Source organism: Prionailurus bengalensis, chromosome A1, assembly GCF_016509475.1.
Source record: "Prionailurus bengalensis isolate Pbe53 chromosome A1, Fcat_Pben_1.1_paternal_pri, whole genome shotgun sequence".
In the NCBI taxonomy this organism is placed as follows: domain Eukaryota; kingdom Metazoa; phylum Chordata; class Mammalia; order Carnivora; family Felidae; genus Prionailurus; species Prionailurus bengalensis.
Window position 1 is genome coordinate 226,747,399 of NC_057343.1, and position 17,634 is coordinate 226,765,032.

At 43.4% G+C, this 17,634-nt stretch overlaps 1 protein-coding gene across 3 annotated transcripts in view; it reads right to left on the reverse strand.

The window, feature by feature from the left end:
• BASP1 (brain abundant membrane attached signal protein 1) overlaps window positions 1-17,634 on the reverse strand; it is a 56,871-nt gene that overhangs the window by 22,796 nt on the left and 16,441 nt on the right. Inside the window, exon 2 of one of the 3 annotated variants that reach the window (XM_043600850.1) lies at window positions 4,543-4,661. The exons of the other annotated variants lie outside the window; for them this stretch is intronic. The gene's annotated coding sequence lies outside the window, so the exon portion shown is untranslated. The remainder of the gene's footprint in view (window positions 1-4,542; window positions 4,662-17,634) is intronic. 3 annotated transcript variants of the gene reach the window in all.

Consider the following 17,634-nt stretch of genomic DNA (forward strand, 5'->3'; position numbering starts at 1 on the left):
CTGCTTATGACTCTCCTACAAATTAATTACGCTCACTGGTCATAATCGGCACTTATTTGCACACAAAATACTAAAGTCCTCTTGGTGTGTTCTTCTAGAAGAGATTGCCCTTAAAATCATCTAGTTGAAATTACTAAAAACTCTCCACTGCAGGACAAATACAGATTTGAACAGATTGTAAAACCACCAACAAGCCAATTCCACCTTACAAAGCTTTTTCCATGATAGCTGTGTACGTCGGCATTATACAAAGAAAAAAACACTAGATGAAGCAACTAAGTTGAAGGATTTTTCTGTTCCTTGAAGACTCCTGAGGTGGTCTTCTTACCGCCCGGGAGTAAAATGCATGCAAATATGCCAACAGTGTGAGGACCCACGACTCCTCTCATCTACAGATTCCAGTCTATACCAGTGTGGCTATCAGGATACACCCTGATGGTGATCAGAGCAACTCAGAAGTCTGTTTGGTGGTCAAGGTCCTCTGTGACTTAGGGGTTGACGTGGAAGCGACAGATGACATTGAGACATTTGGAAGGACCTTGGTAACTCAGAATCCCATCAAGACTACACACAGGAAAATAAAATAGAGAACAAAACGGGGACTCCAATTTCACCCTTTTCATTTGTCCTCTCAGAACGGTCATCACACTTAGAAAAGATCGTTCTAGAGATAAGGTCAAGTTTAAGAACAAAATCAGCTACGTATTTTTCAAGGTCTGGAAACAAAGGGGAATAATTCACTACTTTCACAATTTTGTCAGATGATTTTACTTGCGGGCTTAAAAGCGGAAATTCTAGGGGCGCTTGGGTGGCTCAGTCGGTTAAGCGTCCGACTTCGGCTCAGGTCATGATCTCACGGCTCGTGAGTTCGAGCCCCGTGTCGGGCTCTGGGCTGACAGCTCAGAGCCTGGAGCCTGTTTCAGATTCTGTGTCTCCCTCTCTCTCTCTGACCCTCCCCCGTTCATGCTCTGTCTCTCTCTGTCTCAAAAGTAAATAAACGTTAAAAAATTTTTTTTTTTTAAAAAAGCAGAAATTCTAAAATTCACCTTTCTTCTAGAGCAGGGGCCAGCAAATGGGGCCACCCCCTTGTTTTTTCAAATAAAGTTTCATTAGAACACAGCCATGCCCATGGAGGAGGGCACTTGTTGGGATGAGCACTGGGTGTTGTATAGAAGTCAATTTGGCAATAAATTATATTAAAGAAAGAAAGATAAAAATAAAGAGACCTTCCATTTCTCACACATGACAAAAAGAAGAGTAGGAAATAAGGTGTTGGAAGCCGATGGTGTCAGATCTAAAGAGGATCCTTTCGGGGCGCCTGGGTGGCGCAGTCGGTTAAGCGTCCGACTTCAGCTCAGGTCACGATCTCGCGGTCCGCGAGTTCGAGCCCCGCGTCGGGCTCTGGGCTGATGGCTCAGAGCCTGAGGCCTGCTTCCGATTCTGTGTCTCCCTCTCTCTGCCCCTCCCCCGTTCATGCTGTGTCTCTCTCTGTCTCAAAAATAAATAAATGTTAAAAAAAAATTTTAAAGAGGATCCTTTCATGCTCATGCTATCGCCATGCTGGACGGGTTAGGGACTTCTGACTAGTCGCTTAGTCTTGAAGGGCCAAAGTCTTCTAATTTTCAAAATAAAGATGGTATATCCTCATCGGGCGGCCGCATCCGGCGGTTTTTTGTTTGGTTATTTTTGTTCGTTCATTTTAAAAATGCCAATGAGCTAATCTGCATGGGTAACGTCAAGACAAACTATGAAGTTATATAGAATAAAGTTATATATATGTATACATAAATGGCTATTTTCAAAACGAAAAACAAACAAACACAGCCATGCCCATTCATTGTCGCACCCCCTCTGTTCTCAGGCTGCAAAAGCAGACTTGAGTAGTGGTGACAGAAATCACACGGCCGGCGGAGCCTAAAATGTTTGCTCTCTGGTCCCTTGAGGAAAAGTTGGCAGATTCCGGTCTAATCTAGTCTTAGATGAACATATTTAGCCAGTGCGAACAAGATAGTCCTTTTTTTTTTTTTTTTTTAATTTTCAAATTTTGTTTTTAATTTTTCAGAAATTTAAAAAAAAATTTTTTTTTTTTTTAATTCTTTGAGAGCAAAGGGACTTGGGTTGTTAGCAACAGCACAGCTCTTACCAAGTCAAAACCTCCTGACAAGTCAACTTCTCAGGAGTCAGGGTACTGAGGCACAAAATCCAGAGTGGAACCAATAAATGCGCTTGGTTTCCAAGCCAGGGATCTAATCCCTTTCTGCGCCATGGCATGGAGTGAACTGCCGAGCCTCGGCAAGCCTGCTTTTCATAAGCATAAAATGGGGATAATAACACCTTGATGTGAGAAAAGATTTATTCAGAGGATCTTTTAATGATGAAATGAGACAACAAGGACCTCCGTGCTTTTCTTGAGCTGGCGGCATAGTCTTGTGTGCCCTTCAGATTATATCACACCTAGCCTTTTCTGAAGTTAAAATGTTCATCTTTGTGACGCGTCCATTATATCAAACAACAGTCCAACGGGAAAAATGAAGCTAAAATAAAAACACACCTATTGCTTCCCTCTAATTTCCCACACACCTGTCTTTCTCACCTTTAAGCCTCAACCTAAGTTTCTCTCTTCTGTCCGTGACTTCCTTCAAATGTTCACGGAGGCATCACCTTTGGTCCTTCGTCAACTCAGCTGTCTTGCTTTTCCTGAGAGATTCACCCACGTGCACAGTCTCAAGAGCCTTCTGGAATGCTAAGGTTCCTTTGTCTAGTGTCTACAGCTTACCGACTATTATTTCCTGAGCTACAGACTCGAGCACGCTGTGGTATACCACTGACCCAACACGGACATCCCTTGAGTACTTCAAACTCAAGATTTCCCCAAGTGAGCTCCTTACCACCTTTCCCACCTACCTGAATCTACTCCTTTTCTGTGTTCCCATCCAAGAGACTAAAACCATCCACCCACCCCCACTGCCACGGCAGAAATATGGGGGTTTTGTGGACCAACGCACACGACCACTATCACAACTGCTCTGGTATCCAATTACTTGTGTCCTTCTCCTATGTAAAATAAGTTCAGCTCCTCTACTAAGTGCTGGCAAACAAAATATGATCTAAAAAGTGTTGTACATGCTTCTGAAGAAAGACAGCTTGGCATTCCAGCCGCCATTTTGAACCACGAGGGCAGAAATCAACACTGAGAATGGAAGCTGAAAGACAGGACCCTGGTATCTTGAAAACACCACCGAACTACCACATCAGCCCTGGAGCCCATCGTTGGAATTTTATGTAAAAGAAAATTAAACTTCTCTCTCATTTAAGCCATTATAATTTTAAATTTTCTGTTCTATCTATGCAAAAAAAAAAAAAATCTAATTCTAAGAGTAAATTTCTCAAACCCACTCCTTAAGTGCCAAAAATTCAGGTTAAAAATATCTCAACACATTTGGCAATAAATTATTCATAAGACTCCCTCCTCCCCATGACCATCTCTTAAACACATACATTTCTTAACAATTAGTGGTCAGAGTCTGGAATCACCCGAAAAAAGCAAGCCTGCTCAATGAATTCACTGTGAAAAATAAATAGTAACAAAAATTAGGTTGATTCTTAATACTTACTGTAAAGTCAGTGCAGCTAAAAACAGACAAGTGAATCAAAAATACATCTCCTATAAAATACAAAGTTTCTATACAGAACAAAGTGACTTTTTATAGTCAAGTGGAACAAAAACCATCACGTGGAAATTGGTGTATTTTAGTATGGATGGACCAAAGCACACCTGCAAGGGTCTTAGCAATAAGTAAAAGTAAAAGAGAACCCTAAAAAAACACATGCAAATGAGAAGCCTTAGGGATGGTCCAAAAAGAAAAAAAAAAAAAAGAGAGAGAGAGAGAGAGAGCTCAAGTTGTGGGTTTCAGAAAAATTAAGGAAATAGGAAGGCACAAAGCCGGCAAAGAGGCAGAAATGTTAGCATGGGGAAAAAAAAGAGCCATTTATGGAAAACATGAGAAAGTCTACACTGAAGGTTTAAAAAGGTGAAGCAGCTGTGTGTCAAGTGATTTTTAAGTAGGGGTTAAAAAAAATACTGGTGGGGGATGGGGAGGTGGGGGACAGCAAGGGGCACCTGGGTGGCTCAGTCAGTTAAGCGTCCGGACTCTTGATTTGGGCTCAGGTCGTGATCTCACGGTTGTGGGATTGAGCCCACATCTGACTCCCAGCTCATCTGGCTCCCAGCTCGGAGCCTGCTTAGGATTCCCTCTCTGGCCCTCCCCCCCCAACTCTCATTCTCAAAAGAAAGAAAGAAACACAAAAGAAAATGCTGGCAACTGCCTCACCACTGACCGAACAGGACCGAAAAGGTCTCATGGATCTAGTGACTGAATTTGGCTTTTCAAATTCCAGGCCGATTAATCACATCTATCTAGACTTTGGCCAGTGCCGCAGCTCAGCGGGGAGCAACCATGCAAAAGACCCCCAACACCGCAACCCAAGGAGATTAAAACTCCGACTTGCTGCCAAGCACACAGTCAGGGAGGAGCTTCTTACCTTTGGATTTGCTTCCGGCTGGAAAACCAGGCTTTGCCAGAGGGACGGCCGTGCCTCACCCAGGTCAGACCCACCCACCAGGAGGTTAGGCAATGCAAGGCCAGCGACGAGGACAGGCCCTGCGGACGTGGGACAAAGGTGTCAGCTCTCAAAGGCCCTGTAAAGTCTGCAAGGTTGAGATCTCAAGGAAAGAAAAATAAAGCCTCCAAAATTCAAAAGAGAGAGTTTAACAAATAAGTACGTAACTATTGCTATAGACCAAATGCCGATGCGCCCCACCAAATTCCTATGTTGGAACCGAACCCTCAGTGTGACGGTATGCAGGGGCAGGGCCTTTGTGAGGTACGTGGTTGTTGGGTCATGCGGGGGAAGCCTTGATGAAGGGAATCAGTGCTCTTTGCCAACAGGCCCCAGAGAGTACCCCCCCCCCCTCACCATGAGAGACGATGGTAAGAACACAGTCCCCTACCAACCAGGAAGAGGACTCTCACCAGACACCCCATCTGTTGGTACCTTGATCCTGGACTTCCCCAGCATCAAGCTGAGTGAAATTAATATTTAGTGTTTAAGCCACTCACTCTAGGGTATTTTGTCAGGGCTGCCTGAACAGGCGAAGACAAATGTTCACAGTAATAGTTACGCCATCAAGCCTCTACAGATCGACACACACAGATTTATAGCTAATGCAAAGCGTATTTAATTTGAGGTGTGAACATGTTTAAAGTTTCATACGATGTGGTACAGGCCCTCCATAATTAAGAGATGCTGGGACTTGTGCAATGGTGGCGTGTGATTAGAAAAAAAGGTAATCGAGGAGACCTAACACCGTACATAAAAGCACTTTGAAAGCTATGAAAAAAAGCACAATTGCAACGCGGCGTGTATTTTTATCAAGACGGGAGGGTGTTGAGCCGTCCAGTGCCCCCTTGTTTAATGGTAGGCAACCATAAACACGCTTGTTGTAGGAAGCCGGGCCGTACTATGGGCTGGAAGTAGCTCACGTCCCACAGTGGAAAACACATTGCCTCCTTCCTTCCGAGTTTGAAAGGACACCTCAGTGACAGAGCTTGGTCAACGTCTCAGCTTGGTTTTATTCATCCTCAAGTGTACGCAACGAGAATGTTCAGCCAGAGAATAAACATCACACTGTCCGTGCGGTAACGATCACACAAACACCACCATATCCCACGGTCACATTCAACTGCCTCCGGAGCAGATACTGTTTAACGATTCCGCTCACGTGACCCTTCCCCCCATGTAGATTCACACCGCGGGAGGCCACTATAGAATTAATGCCACAGATGCACCGGAAGTTCAACGCTTTGTCGCCTTATCACACACAGCAACAGCACATGATAAAATAATAATAATAATAATAATAATAATAATAAGCTTTTAATTTAAGTATGGTATGGCTGGGGTGCCTGGGTGATTCAGGCGGTTGGGCATCCAACTCTTGATTTTGGCTCAGGTCATGACCTCACAGTCATGAGATCGAGCCCCCAGTTGGGCTCTGCACTGAGTGTGGACCCTGCCTGGGATTTTCTCTCTCTCTCTCTCTCTCCCTCTGCACTTCCCCCATCCCCACTTGCACACACACTCTCTCTCAAAAGAAATAGGTAAGTAAAATATGGCATTCTTGTTTTCACTTCAACGGATTCAGTTCACAACAGAGGCTGCTCTCATAGGCACAATTATCGGTCAATTGTCAATCGGACAATTGTCTCCAGGTAACAAACATGAGATACGAACATGGTCTTTTCATCCCACGAGTTTACAAGCAGTGGCTAAATTTGTGTGTGTCTCAGAGAGACTGTTGCATTTATAGCTGAGGTGACAATTCTAGCCCTAGGACTGCACACAACCATCTAAAAGATATTTACCAGAATATTACTTTTATTTATTTTTAGTGAGTTCAACATCCAAGGTGGCGTTTAAACTCATGACCCCAAGATCAAGACTCATGTGCTCTACTGACTGAGCCAGCCAGGCGCCCCATATGTACCAGAATATCAACCAGCATGAAACCATCCGTTCACTCCCCCAGGTCTGGACTATCTCAGATCGGTTTGAACAGAAATAATCACAAGCAACTGAGAACAAGACACAGGCAGACCCATGACCCCGGGGTACTAGCCAGCCCATGCCTAAGAAAGCTCCACGGTGGCCCAGATGCAGAGATTCACAATTTCTCTGATCACTAATGCCCTTGCCCCAGGAAACAGTGGGGCACTGTTAAAGAGACCACAAAAATGCTAAATATTTTCCAAATCCTCTGCAGCACATTTATCCCTTGATTCTTTTAACACAAAGTCTACCAATTCTTTTAAGTTAAATCTGGGACATATGAGGATTTAGGCAGCCATTCTCACACTCTCCGTTCCTGCCGCTGTCTTATACGGAAAGAGATACAATTTCTTAAAATTGACTGAGGAGTTATTCCACCAACGGCCAGCTTAAGTGCTGGGCCAGGCACTTTAGAGGCCACATCAAAGCTGATTCCCAACCACAGGTACCTTTTGAAGAAGGAACACTCCAGATAAGAGTTACAACTGACAAACCGAAGTACATGGAACACACATCCAGTGGGCAGTCTGGTATTCAACGGACTTCTTCCATCGTTGAATTGAAGACACAGTAACATTTAGGTGTTTTAATCCTCTGCACCAAATAAAAACATTATCATCACTCAGCCATATGTACGAAGTCAAGATCCACATCTTTAGAGTGCCAATGGACTCTATTCAGTCCGAGGGGCACTGGGTCAAAGACTCTCAGATTCATGTTCAGAACTTTAATCCGAGGAAAAACCCAACACTCACTGAAATGACTTTTATAAGGTGATACAAGATGACCGATAGAAGATTAGGTGCTTCTCCTCGACGGTCACAGCCAGAGTTCAGATCTCCAGAGATCCAGAGGGAGCAAGAATGCAATCTTGAAAAAGATCTCTCATGGAAGGGTTTGTAAAGCAAATTGGTGAAATGGCCAATTGGGGAATGAGGCCCCTCTTTCTCACTGGCCCCCTACTGCCATCACGGGGGCTCAGTTTTCAACCTAGTTTTCAGGGTTGTCATGGCCCCTGTGATCTAGAATTTCCAGCTTCCCAAAGATCTTTTATGGGGAGGGCTCTATTCTTGTCAACACAATGGAGAACGTCCTCTGAAGAGTTGAAGCCAATTCTCAAAGCTGGGACAAGTTGTGGCCATCATTTCTGGCTGAAAGACCCTCTCCAAATACCTTTGACTACAACGGGACTCTACTATGAAGCCATCTCCAAGAATTCTAGAAAGGTTTTAGAAAACCTGTATCCCCTTCCTTTTTTAGGCTCTTCCTGACATTTATTTCTCTATCCACACATTTCGCTGATACAATTCAACCTATCCTAATTCACTACACTTCCCAGTTTTACGTTTTGACTCTACGAAAGCAAATACACAAGCTTCAGCATCATACACCCATCACTCTGAATCCTGCCGCTTCCAAATAATCTATCCTGATGCTGGCTGAGCTACCCTACACAATTAATTTCTCTCCTTTTTTTCCTTCCCTCACCCTCTTCTTCATTTTTGTCTTTCCCACCCCAGCAAGTTTTCTCTGTGTTTTTTCTAATAGTAAAGACTGAGGAGATTCTCTACCTAGAGAGAGAAAGAAAAAGAAAAAAGTGATGTAACTTTCTGTGCAGTGCCTAGTAATTTCTAAAAGCCTATAAAGTTACAGTTGTTTTTATCATTAATCTCAGAATTGCATACATTAAATCGCTGAGGTGAGAATGTTTACCAAAACAATGGAATTACTCATAGAGGCAAAGTGGTATTTATAGATTTGTATAGATGTATACACAAAACATCATATATCTAGCATTTAGATGTAGCACTTATGCAATGTCTCTTAACAATGAGAATAGAATAGGGAGGCCAGACGGTATTAATGGAAAAGCTCCAGGGAGAAGAAATAGCATCAACAATGACAAAAGACACTTTATCTTCAAAGTGACAGCAAAACACAATGTTTTGAAAACTAAAGTTTAACTGTAAAATAACTTTAGCATTTTTTAAATATTAAATGTGAAAAAACCTTAACGAAACGTATCTGATAGCCACCACAGGGGAAAATGTCTTACTTCAACACTGGCACTTAAGTATGTTTGAAAAAACTGTAATTAAGGTACCTTCAATGTACTTCGGCGCAAAAATATATCCAATGACGTATTTCCACTAAGCTGTACTTAGGTTAAAATCTCACTTTAGGATCTGACGGTGCATTCGATCGTAGTGTCTGGGTGGGTAACTCGGAGTCTTTCTACCTTGCCTTCCCACCTCCCTAAAATAGGGGTTGAAGAGGCAAGTCCCAGGATTCGATGTCAGACCCCCGCGTGGCAAGAGTTACTAACTACAACACAGGTCCCCAGGTATTCGTGGATAATGTACTCCCAAGCCAGAATGTGTTCTCCCAACATGATGACACTCTTACATTTTATTCACATTGAAAGCTCAGTACAATTTTCACCTATACACACAAAGCAAACAGTAGCGACAACTCTACCAAATGCGCTCTGAAGTTAAAGCAGATGACTCATAAGCATAAATCCAATTATATATTATCACGAATTAAATTACTAGTTAAACACACACACACACACACACACACACACACACACGATGATAGACCAACCTTTCACCTAATTATTCTGTCCTGCAGACCCTGGGAATGTGTAATGTACATATTCTCAATCTTTTTTAATGTTGATTTATTTTTGAGAGAGAGAGAGAGACAGAGAGACAGAGAGACACAGTGTGAGTGGGGGAGGGGCAGAAAGAGAGGGAGACACAGAACCGCAAGCAGGCTCCAGGCTCCGAGCTGTCAGCACAGAGCCTGACACGGGGCTCGAACCCACAAGCTGTGAGATCATGACCTGAGCCGAAGTTGGACGCTTAACTGACTGAGCCACCCAGGCGCCCCAGTAATGTACATATTCTTATCAAGAAGGCATATATTGGCAATATTTAACATGTAGATTCCCACAGAATAGGAAGCGATATTCTACTATTTGAGAACCTAAAATATCAATTAGAAATCTTGAACCCTGTTTTTACAGTTTATGGTGTCAATATATATTTGCAAAGAACGAACTCTAGCTGATTTCACATCGTCCCCAGCACATACTGCCCTGGAGAACAGGTGCCTGATGAGCGTTTTGGCAAGAGCGCTACTGCTTGGTTTTCAGTTGGCGGTAGATGAATATTCCTTGAAGAGATACAAGGTGCAGGACGCTGGAAACAGAGCCGGGCACAGAACGCCTGGGGGCTGGTAGCACAAAGCTGCCATAAGCCAATGAGGGAGATAGTTAAGAGTTACAGAGTCACAAGCAAAATAATTACAATTTGTCAAAAACGCTCTAAGGAAATGAAGATCTAGATAAGACAGGGAAGGGAATGATGGAAAAGACCACCCCTTCCTTCTTTTTTCTTTTTTTTTTTTAGTTTTTTAAAATATAATTTATTGTCAAATTGGCCTCCATACCACACCAGGGCTCATCCCAACAAGTGCCCTCCTCCCTGCCCACACTCACTTTCCCCTCTCCCTCACCCCCATCTGCCCTTACTTAGTTTGTTCTCAGTCCTTAGGAGTCTCTTAGGGTTTGCCTCCCTCCTTCTCTGTAACTTTTTGTTTTATTTTTTATTTTTTAAAACTTACAGCCAAATTAGTTAGCATCTAGTGCAACAATGATTTCAGGAGCAGATTCCTTAGTGCCCCTCACCCATGTAGCCCATCCCCCCCTCCCCCAACCCCTCCAGCAACCCTCAGTTTGTTCTCCATATTTAAGAGTCTCTTCTGTTTTGTCCCCCTCCCTGGTTTTATATTATTTTTGTTTCCCTTCCCTTATGTTCATCTGTTTTGTCTCTCAAAGTCCTCACAGGAGTGAAGTCATATGATTTTTGTCCTTTTCTGACTAATTTCACTTAGCATCATACCCTCCAGTTCCATCCACGTAGTTGCAAATGGCAAGATTTCATTCTTTTTGATTGCCGAGTAATACTCCGTTGTATATATATACCACATCTTCTTTATCCATTCATCCATCCATGGACATTTGGGCTCTTTCCATACTTTGGCTACTGTTGATCGTGCCGCTATAAACATGGGGCTGCATGTGTCCCTTTGAAACAGCACACCTGTATCCCGTGGATAAATGCCTAGTGGTGCAATTGCTGGGTCGTAGGGTAGTTCTAGTTTTAGTTTTTTGAGGCACCTCCATCCTGTTTTCCAGAGTGGCTCCACCAGCCTGCATTCCCACCACCCCTTCCTTCTTCAGGTGTGTTCCCTGCCTGGCTGATCCTTACAATAACGAGAAGCAGACCTCCTTCATGTCAAATTAGACACAAAAGGAATGGAAGCTAAGAAGGTTGGAGGAACTGGATCCAGCCAGTGTGGACATAAATAAGGTGTGAAATGAGGACTTAAGTCCAGGTGCATCTATCATGACACCCTTTCATGATGCAGTCACAGGGACCAGGGGAGGGGGTGCCTGGGACACCAGTGGCCCTCAGGGGGTTCACAGGCACAGCGATGGCTGCTCCACTTCCGGGATAAACCTATGAGAGCCTCGGAATCTAGCTCATTGCCAACGACGGCAGCTAACGTACAGCACTTACTTAAAGAGGTCACATTAAAGTTACCCAAATCGGAAGCAGCAAAGTAAGTTTTTCTACCGACTAGGAAAGCACGGAATATAGACCAAGAAGGGCGAAGTCACACTGGCCGCATGATCTCTTACTTAATTTCTCTGTGTCAAAATTCCATCATTTGTACAATGGGATGACAACAGTACCTCCCTCGTTAGGTTGCTCTATCTTAGAATGTCAGTCTTTGTAAGGCTTGGCACATGGTTCCTCCTGTGTTCCGTAGACCAAAAGGCTTCATTTTATTATACTGTAATCAAAAGAGATTATAAAATGTTGCAAAATAACCGCTGAAAAAATGAATCGTGGGGCGCCTGGCTGGCTCAGTTGGTTAAGCATCCGACTTTGGCTCAGGTCAGATCTCACGGGTCGTGGGTTCGAGCCCTGCCTCAGAGCCTGGAGCCTGCGTCGGATTCCGTGTCTCCCACTCTCTCTGCCCCTCACCCGCTCTGGTTACCAGTAAAACGGATTCTGAACAAGCACCAATTCACAGATTCAGGGGGAACCCAGACTAAAACAGTTTTGTCTCCCTGATTGAAGCTTGTATTTTCAACCATAAAAGGACATTATAAGATGCAAATATGCCACCCATATCTGCAACCCTAACAGGGCCTTAATGAGGATCAGCCTTGCGTCGCAAGGCCTTGGAAGGGAGACAAATGAAGCTATAATTTAGATGGATAGCCTGGGCTGTCTGAACATGCCCTTTGGGACACCAACGCCCATCCCAAGAGGCATGTGGGGTCAACAGCTATCACCAAATATACGGCCTTCTGTTACATGTACCAACACTGACCTATCTATGTGGACCCTGAATTTGGTGGCTTCAAAAATCATTTATCAAGAGAAAATGAGAGGACTTATCGTGCATGCCATACCTTCTTCCGGAAAGAGCTAAAGGCAATGTGTGATATTCAGGCAAGTATCGATGGGTTACCTGGGTAAGGGGTTGCATGGTTTTATCCACCAACACATTTGTATATTCTGTTGGATGAAGCCAACTTCATTGGCTTCTTTTAAAAAAAAAAAAAAATTTTTTTAAGTTTATTTTTGAAGAGAGAATGGGCACAACTGGGGTACGGGCAGAGAGAGAGGGAGAGAGAGAGAATCCCAAGCAGGCTCCACAACATCAGTTACGGCACCCGACGCAGGGCTCAAATGGACAAACCGTGCGATCACGACCTGAGCTGAAACCAAGAGTCAGACACTTAACTGACTGAGCCACCCAGGTTCCCCTTCCTCGGCTTCTTCTATGGCTAAAGGAGCAAGCACTAAACCCAATCCTCCTTTCCTAGGCATTTATCAGACCTGGACAGTCCTCAATTCAGCGGAAACATACTTAAAAGTTTACCAAAGATAACCGAAGTCGAACAGAAAGCTGGTGATGAAGAGCTTACGCTCCAACAGAAATTTCCACATACTCTTCGAGAAGTCACTGTCACAGCAATATGTGAATGCAGTTCATAACGAGTCATGTTTCCATCGCAATATCGTGTATGCCACACTTCAGATATTCATCAGAAATGGCAAACAGTTCCTGGTGCTAGAAAAGAGGATGACAAACTGGAGACAGTGTGAGGCAGGCAGAGAGATGGCAGGGACGAAGAGGAAAAGGTGAGCCGAGGTCGGATAGGAAATGGCTGTGACTCCCCTCCAGCACATTCCGAGGAGACCACGTGGGGGCCAGGCAGGCATTTTTAACTCCTCGCTTTCAAGGGTGCCATAGAAACCCCTGACCACAGAGCATCAAATGCTCAACACAGAATCTTAAGAGGTTTCTGCGCACCGTTCTGAAGCCCGACATCCATGGCCATTAACACCTAACTACACGTTTCATCAAATAAACATCAAATTATTCCCAAGATAAACATCGGTAGGTGTTAATTGAAAGGGAAAGATGGGAGGCTCCAGCGTCTTCAGTTGCTTTGAAGTTTTATTTTGGCTTCCATAAAAACCTGGATAGCCAGCTAGGTAAATCGAGTTGGTTGAAAACAGTGATCGCTTTTCCTGCATAAGAAAGTTGGAACATGGAGAAGAACCAAATGAATGTTAAGATTTTATGGAGAAGGAAAAGTCCGGTGCGGTTATTTAAAAAAAAAAAAAAAAAAAGAAAGAAAAGATTTCAATAAAGAGAAAAAAGAAAGGCACCTAAACCACAGAATAGGTATAATCACAAAAAAATTTTAAGTCAAAAACCAAATAAAAGTGTCAACGGAAGCGCCCAACTGCAAAGACAAGGACCCCCCACAAATAAGCATTTACGTAACTAAACAGTCTCTTCTCACACACACGTCGTGTTGTGCACGGGTTTGGAGACACGCATGCTGACTTTAGAAAGTAACCCCAGGGGACACCTAGCAAGAGTTAAGTGACAGAATCCTCACTGAAATACTTCCTTCCCCCAGGTCCACACCTGTGACGTCCGCAAGTTCAACCACGGGCTTGGGCAGTTTTCCTTCTCCATAACGAAAGCTATCCAAGTCACCGATGTTAAGACCTTTAGTTTTAATTCAGAAAACCCTTCCAGATGAGCTCACGGAAGGCTCTTCGTGTCCGTAATCAGACAGCCTTATCAGTCTTTGTTACAACACTTCCGATGCAGAATGCTTGGCTGTTTACTGCAGTGTGGGCTGGAAGATTCCATGAACAAACTTTCAAGGTACACAGAAAAATTTCAGCTTTTGAAAATTTCAGGGGAACTACACGTAACACAGCAGTTTTTCTGATTCACAGAATTGTGATTTATTTATATCAAGACGGGGTGTTACGGATTTTTCTTAGAATATGATCTAATTAAAAGTATGCATTATTCACCACATTTGAACTACTACTCAACTTTTACCTATCAGAGTCTGTGAAGACTTAATATAAATCTTTAATTCCTATTATTAATTTTTTTTAATAATGACATGAAAATTAAACTTGTAAGACAGAATCTATTTCAGAGTATATTCAGGAGTCATAATAAGTCATTTTTGCTTTTCTTCCCCAAGGCAGAATAATCCCGAGGATTAATACATTGATTCACATGGAGGAAATACTCTGGACCACCTACTGTCTGAAGCTCTAGGAAAACCACAAGTAAGCAGACAGGGCTCCCACGTCCTGTGAAGTTAAGAAATAATCATTTGTCAATCAGCCATTAGAGATTACAAGGTAGTAAAAATCAGACTGGAAACTAAAGGCTCGAGGAATGAGAAAATAATTGGTTACCAACCTTGCCCTACGTTTGTTAAGATATTAAAAAAAAAAAATCATGTTCAAGAGTCTCAGCTACTTCTGTAAACTATTGGCAACTTAGGAGTCAAGAGAAAGCAACACATTAGGGCAAAAGGGCCTAGATATGGAGGGAAATATTCTTATAACAAAACATTAACGGAAAAATGATCTGATATGAACGGCACTGCAAACTTACCCAGTCCACGAAGAAACTCGGGAAATTAACATTTTCCAAAGTAGATGTTATCAAAACAAAAGGTTTTCTTTGTGTAGAGATACCCCTTTTCATCATATGCCACATGTAATTTCAGAGTCATTTTCAATGCGGTCCCCGCCCCCCAACTTGTGTTCCTAGAGATCACATCTCTCTCTGGAACGAAGGACAAACAGCACTTATACTCTGGATTCAAGAAGTTAGCATCACCAGTATACAGATTTGCTGGGTCCTACAAACCAGCGTGAGTTTTTCTTAGAATCTTGAATGCGGGACCAACAGCAATCCTTCCCTCATTCTCTCAAGAGGACTATCCTGTCCCTGCTGCAAGGCTGGCAGGAGAGGGCACCTGCTGGGGACATTTCCCCAAGAGGTCCTTCAGTGACCGTATGCTAGAGATATAAAGTATATTCTTCCTGTGTTTTAAGAACTATTTTTGGAAGGCTTTTCCTTCCACTTCTAATCCTTAAAGTACTTTGTTTTTGATGGGAATGTAAGATATCTAAACGTCTTCTCTATCTGGTAATTAAGACCTTTAAATGAAACAAAATCAATCCCGAAATTCATATTCTCAAAAGTGATATTCACATAACTCGTTAAATGGTAACCAATTGACCCCGGAATATCTCACGTGGCATGGTCAGGTGAAGGAGGTGGGTCAAGTGACATACAGTAGGACAGAGAAAGGACAGAAGTAATGACCGAGGGGTGCCTGGGTGGCTCAGTCAAGTTAAGCATCCGACTTTTGATTTTGGCTCAGGTCATGATCCCAGGGCTCATGGGTTCAAGGCCCACATTGGGCTGTGCTGACAGCACATTCTCATTCTCTCTCTCCCTCTCTCTCCCTCTCTCTCTCTCTCATAAATAAATAAATAAATAAATATTTAAAAAAAAAGTAATGATTCATCCGTGTAGTTAATTTAATGGCTATTTTCTGGCCAGTGTCTCTACCCCCCACATCTACAGACCAACACCTGTCTCATTCTAATTACTGGTGCACCTCTTTGCCTTCATCAACCGTGAGCTCCTTAAAGGAAGGAAACCGGTCTTTGCATCTCCCAGCTCATCCAATAAACAAACATTAATCCTGCAAGAGTTTAATGTGGTTTTGCCTTTTCCCACGTTGCATTTGACAGAGCAGAAAAATCCCACACGGGCTGCACATCTGGACTGCCGTTAAAAAGCTTGGTCTTGGGGCGCCCGGGTGGCTCAGTCGGTTGAGTGTCCGGCCTCCACTCAGGTCACGGTCTCACGGATTGGGAGTTCGAGCCCCACGTTGGGCTCTGTGCCCAGAGCCTGCTTCGGATTCTGTGTGTGTGTCTCTCTCTCCTTCTGCCCCTCCCCCACTCCTGCTGTCTCTCTCTCTCTCTCTCCTTCAAAAATAAACAGCCATTAAAAAATAAATAAATAAATAAAGGATAAATTCATCGCAAAAGCAATAGCTATATCTTTTAGCTGCATTGTTTTTTGTGTTTTGTTTTTTTTTTTTTTTTTACTTCTGGCTGCAAATATGTGAGGCTACATCATGTGCATCTGCCCCAGTAACATATTTATAAAACAGAAATAGGACAATCTTCACAACTGAAGAGGGGGAGGCGAGGCCTATACCCACAACAGCAGAAGACTGAGGGCCACATGCATGTTCCCTGGAGTTCAAAGACTTGGAATCCAAACATCTACAGCACTACTGCTGACTTCCTTCACGCGGGTCACATCAGAGGGTTTAAGAAGAAAATACAGGATGAAAAATATCATCTAGTAAACTGCTTGGAAATACACATCAAAAGGCGTATCGATCATCCAGTCTGTGTCGTAAATTCCTGCCCCACCATCCCTACCATGTCATTCCAGCTAATTACATATCCCAAGGACAGAACCTGCAACCTGGCCTGGGCTTCCCAAGAGAACGTGAAGTTAGGGAGACTTAACAGTGCATCAGATAAAAAAGTACCCGCAAAGAGTTGGCCCTGCTCTTTCTGGTCTGCTAACCGATTTAAATCAAACTGGCTCAACCTTATGAGCTAGAGCTGTCCTCTCCCTTTCCCTGAAGGCTGGCTCCTTTAGATGGATAAGGAGTGCCGTTCTGTACGCAGGGGTGAGGGGCGTTACGGGGAGGAGCTCACAGCTGCAGACAATGCTGCTGGCTGATCCATAACCTGAATTTATTTAAAATGAGACCATTTTCGGGGCGCCTGGGTGGCTCAGTGGGTTAAGCATCCGACTCTGGATTTCAGCTCAGGTCATGATCTCAGGGTCATGGGATCCAGCCCTGGGATGGGCTCCACACTGAGCTTGGCACTTGCTTCTGATTCATTCTCTCTCTCTCTCTCTCTCTCTCTCTCCCTCCCTCCCCCCTCTCTGCCCCTCCGCTGCATGCATACGAGCTCGTGCGTGCTCTCTCTCAAAAACAGAAGTTTAAAATGAGATAATTTCAAGATGAAATATTGATCTCATAGTATAAGTAGCAAGTGTTTAGGGTGTAAATCATGTAGGTGATACGTCTCCTCTCCCAGCTCAGCTCACAAATGTAGGCAAGAAAGATGGTCATCAACTCAACGGTAACTACACTTTTAATATGTTAGAAAAAAACCTATTACAATAAAAATTTTGCAAGTAAAATATCAATATCTAGGAACATTTTTAGAAGGAGCAAATTGTATTGTCAGATAGTTTCCTGAAACCCTGCATCATTGTTCCCTAAATACGGTTTGCTTTGGAAATCCATTTCGCGTCGTTATAAAAAACTACAAACATCGTCTTTTAATTCAGTGAGAATCCCATGAAGAAGAGTCAGTTTTAGGAAACTAGACACAGATCCGTGAGAGATCTCCGACTTGACAAGAGGGTTTTTAACTCTCTAACCATCTCAGTTCAAAGTAAAGCATGACGCTCAGGGAGGAGACAGTGACAGTTGAACGCTCGCCATCGAGGAGTGTATGAAATGAGGAGAGAGGGGGAGTAAATCACAAAGGCTGT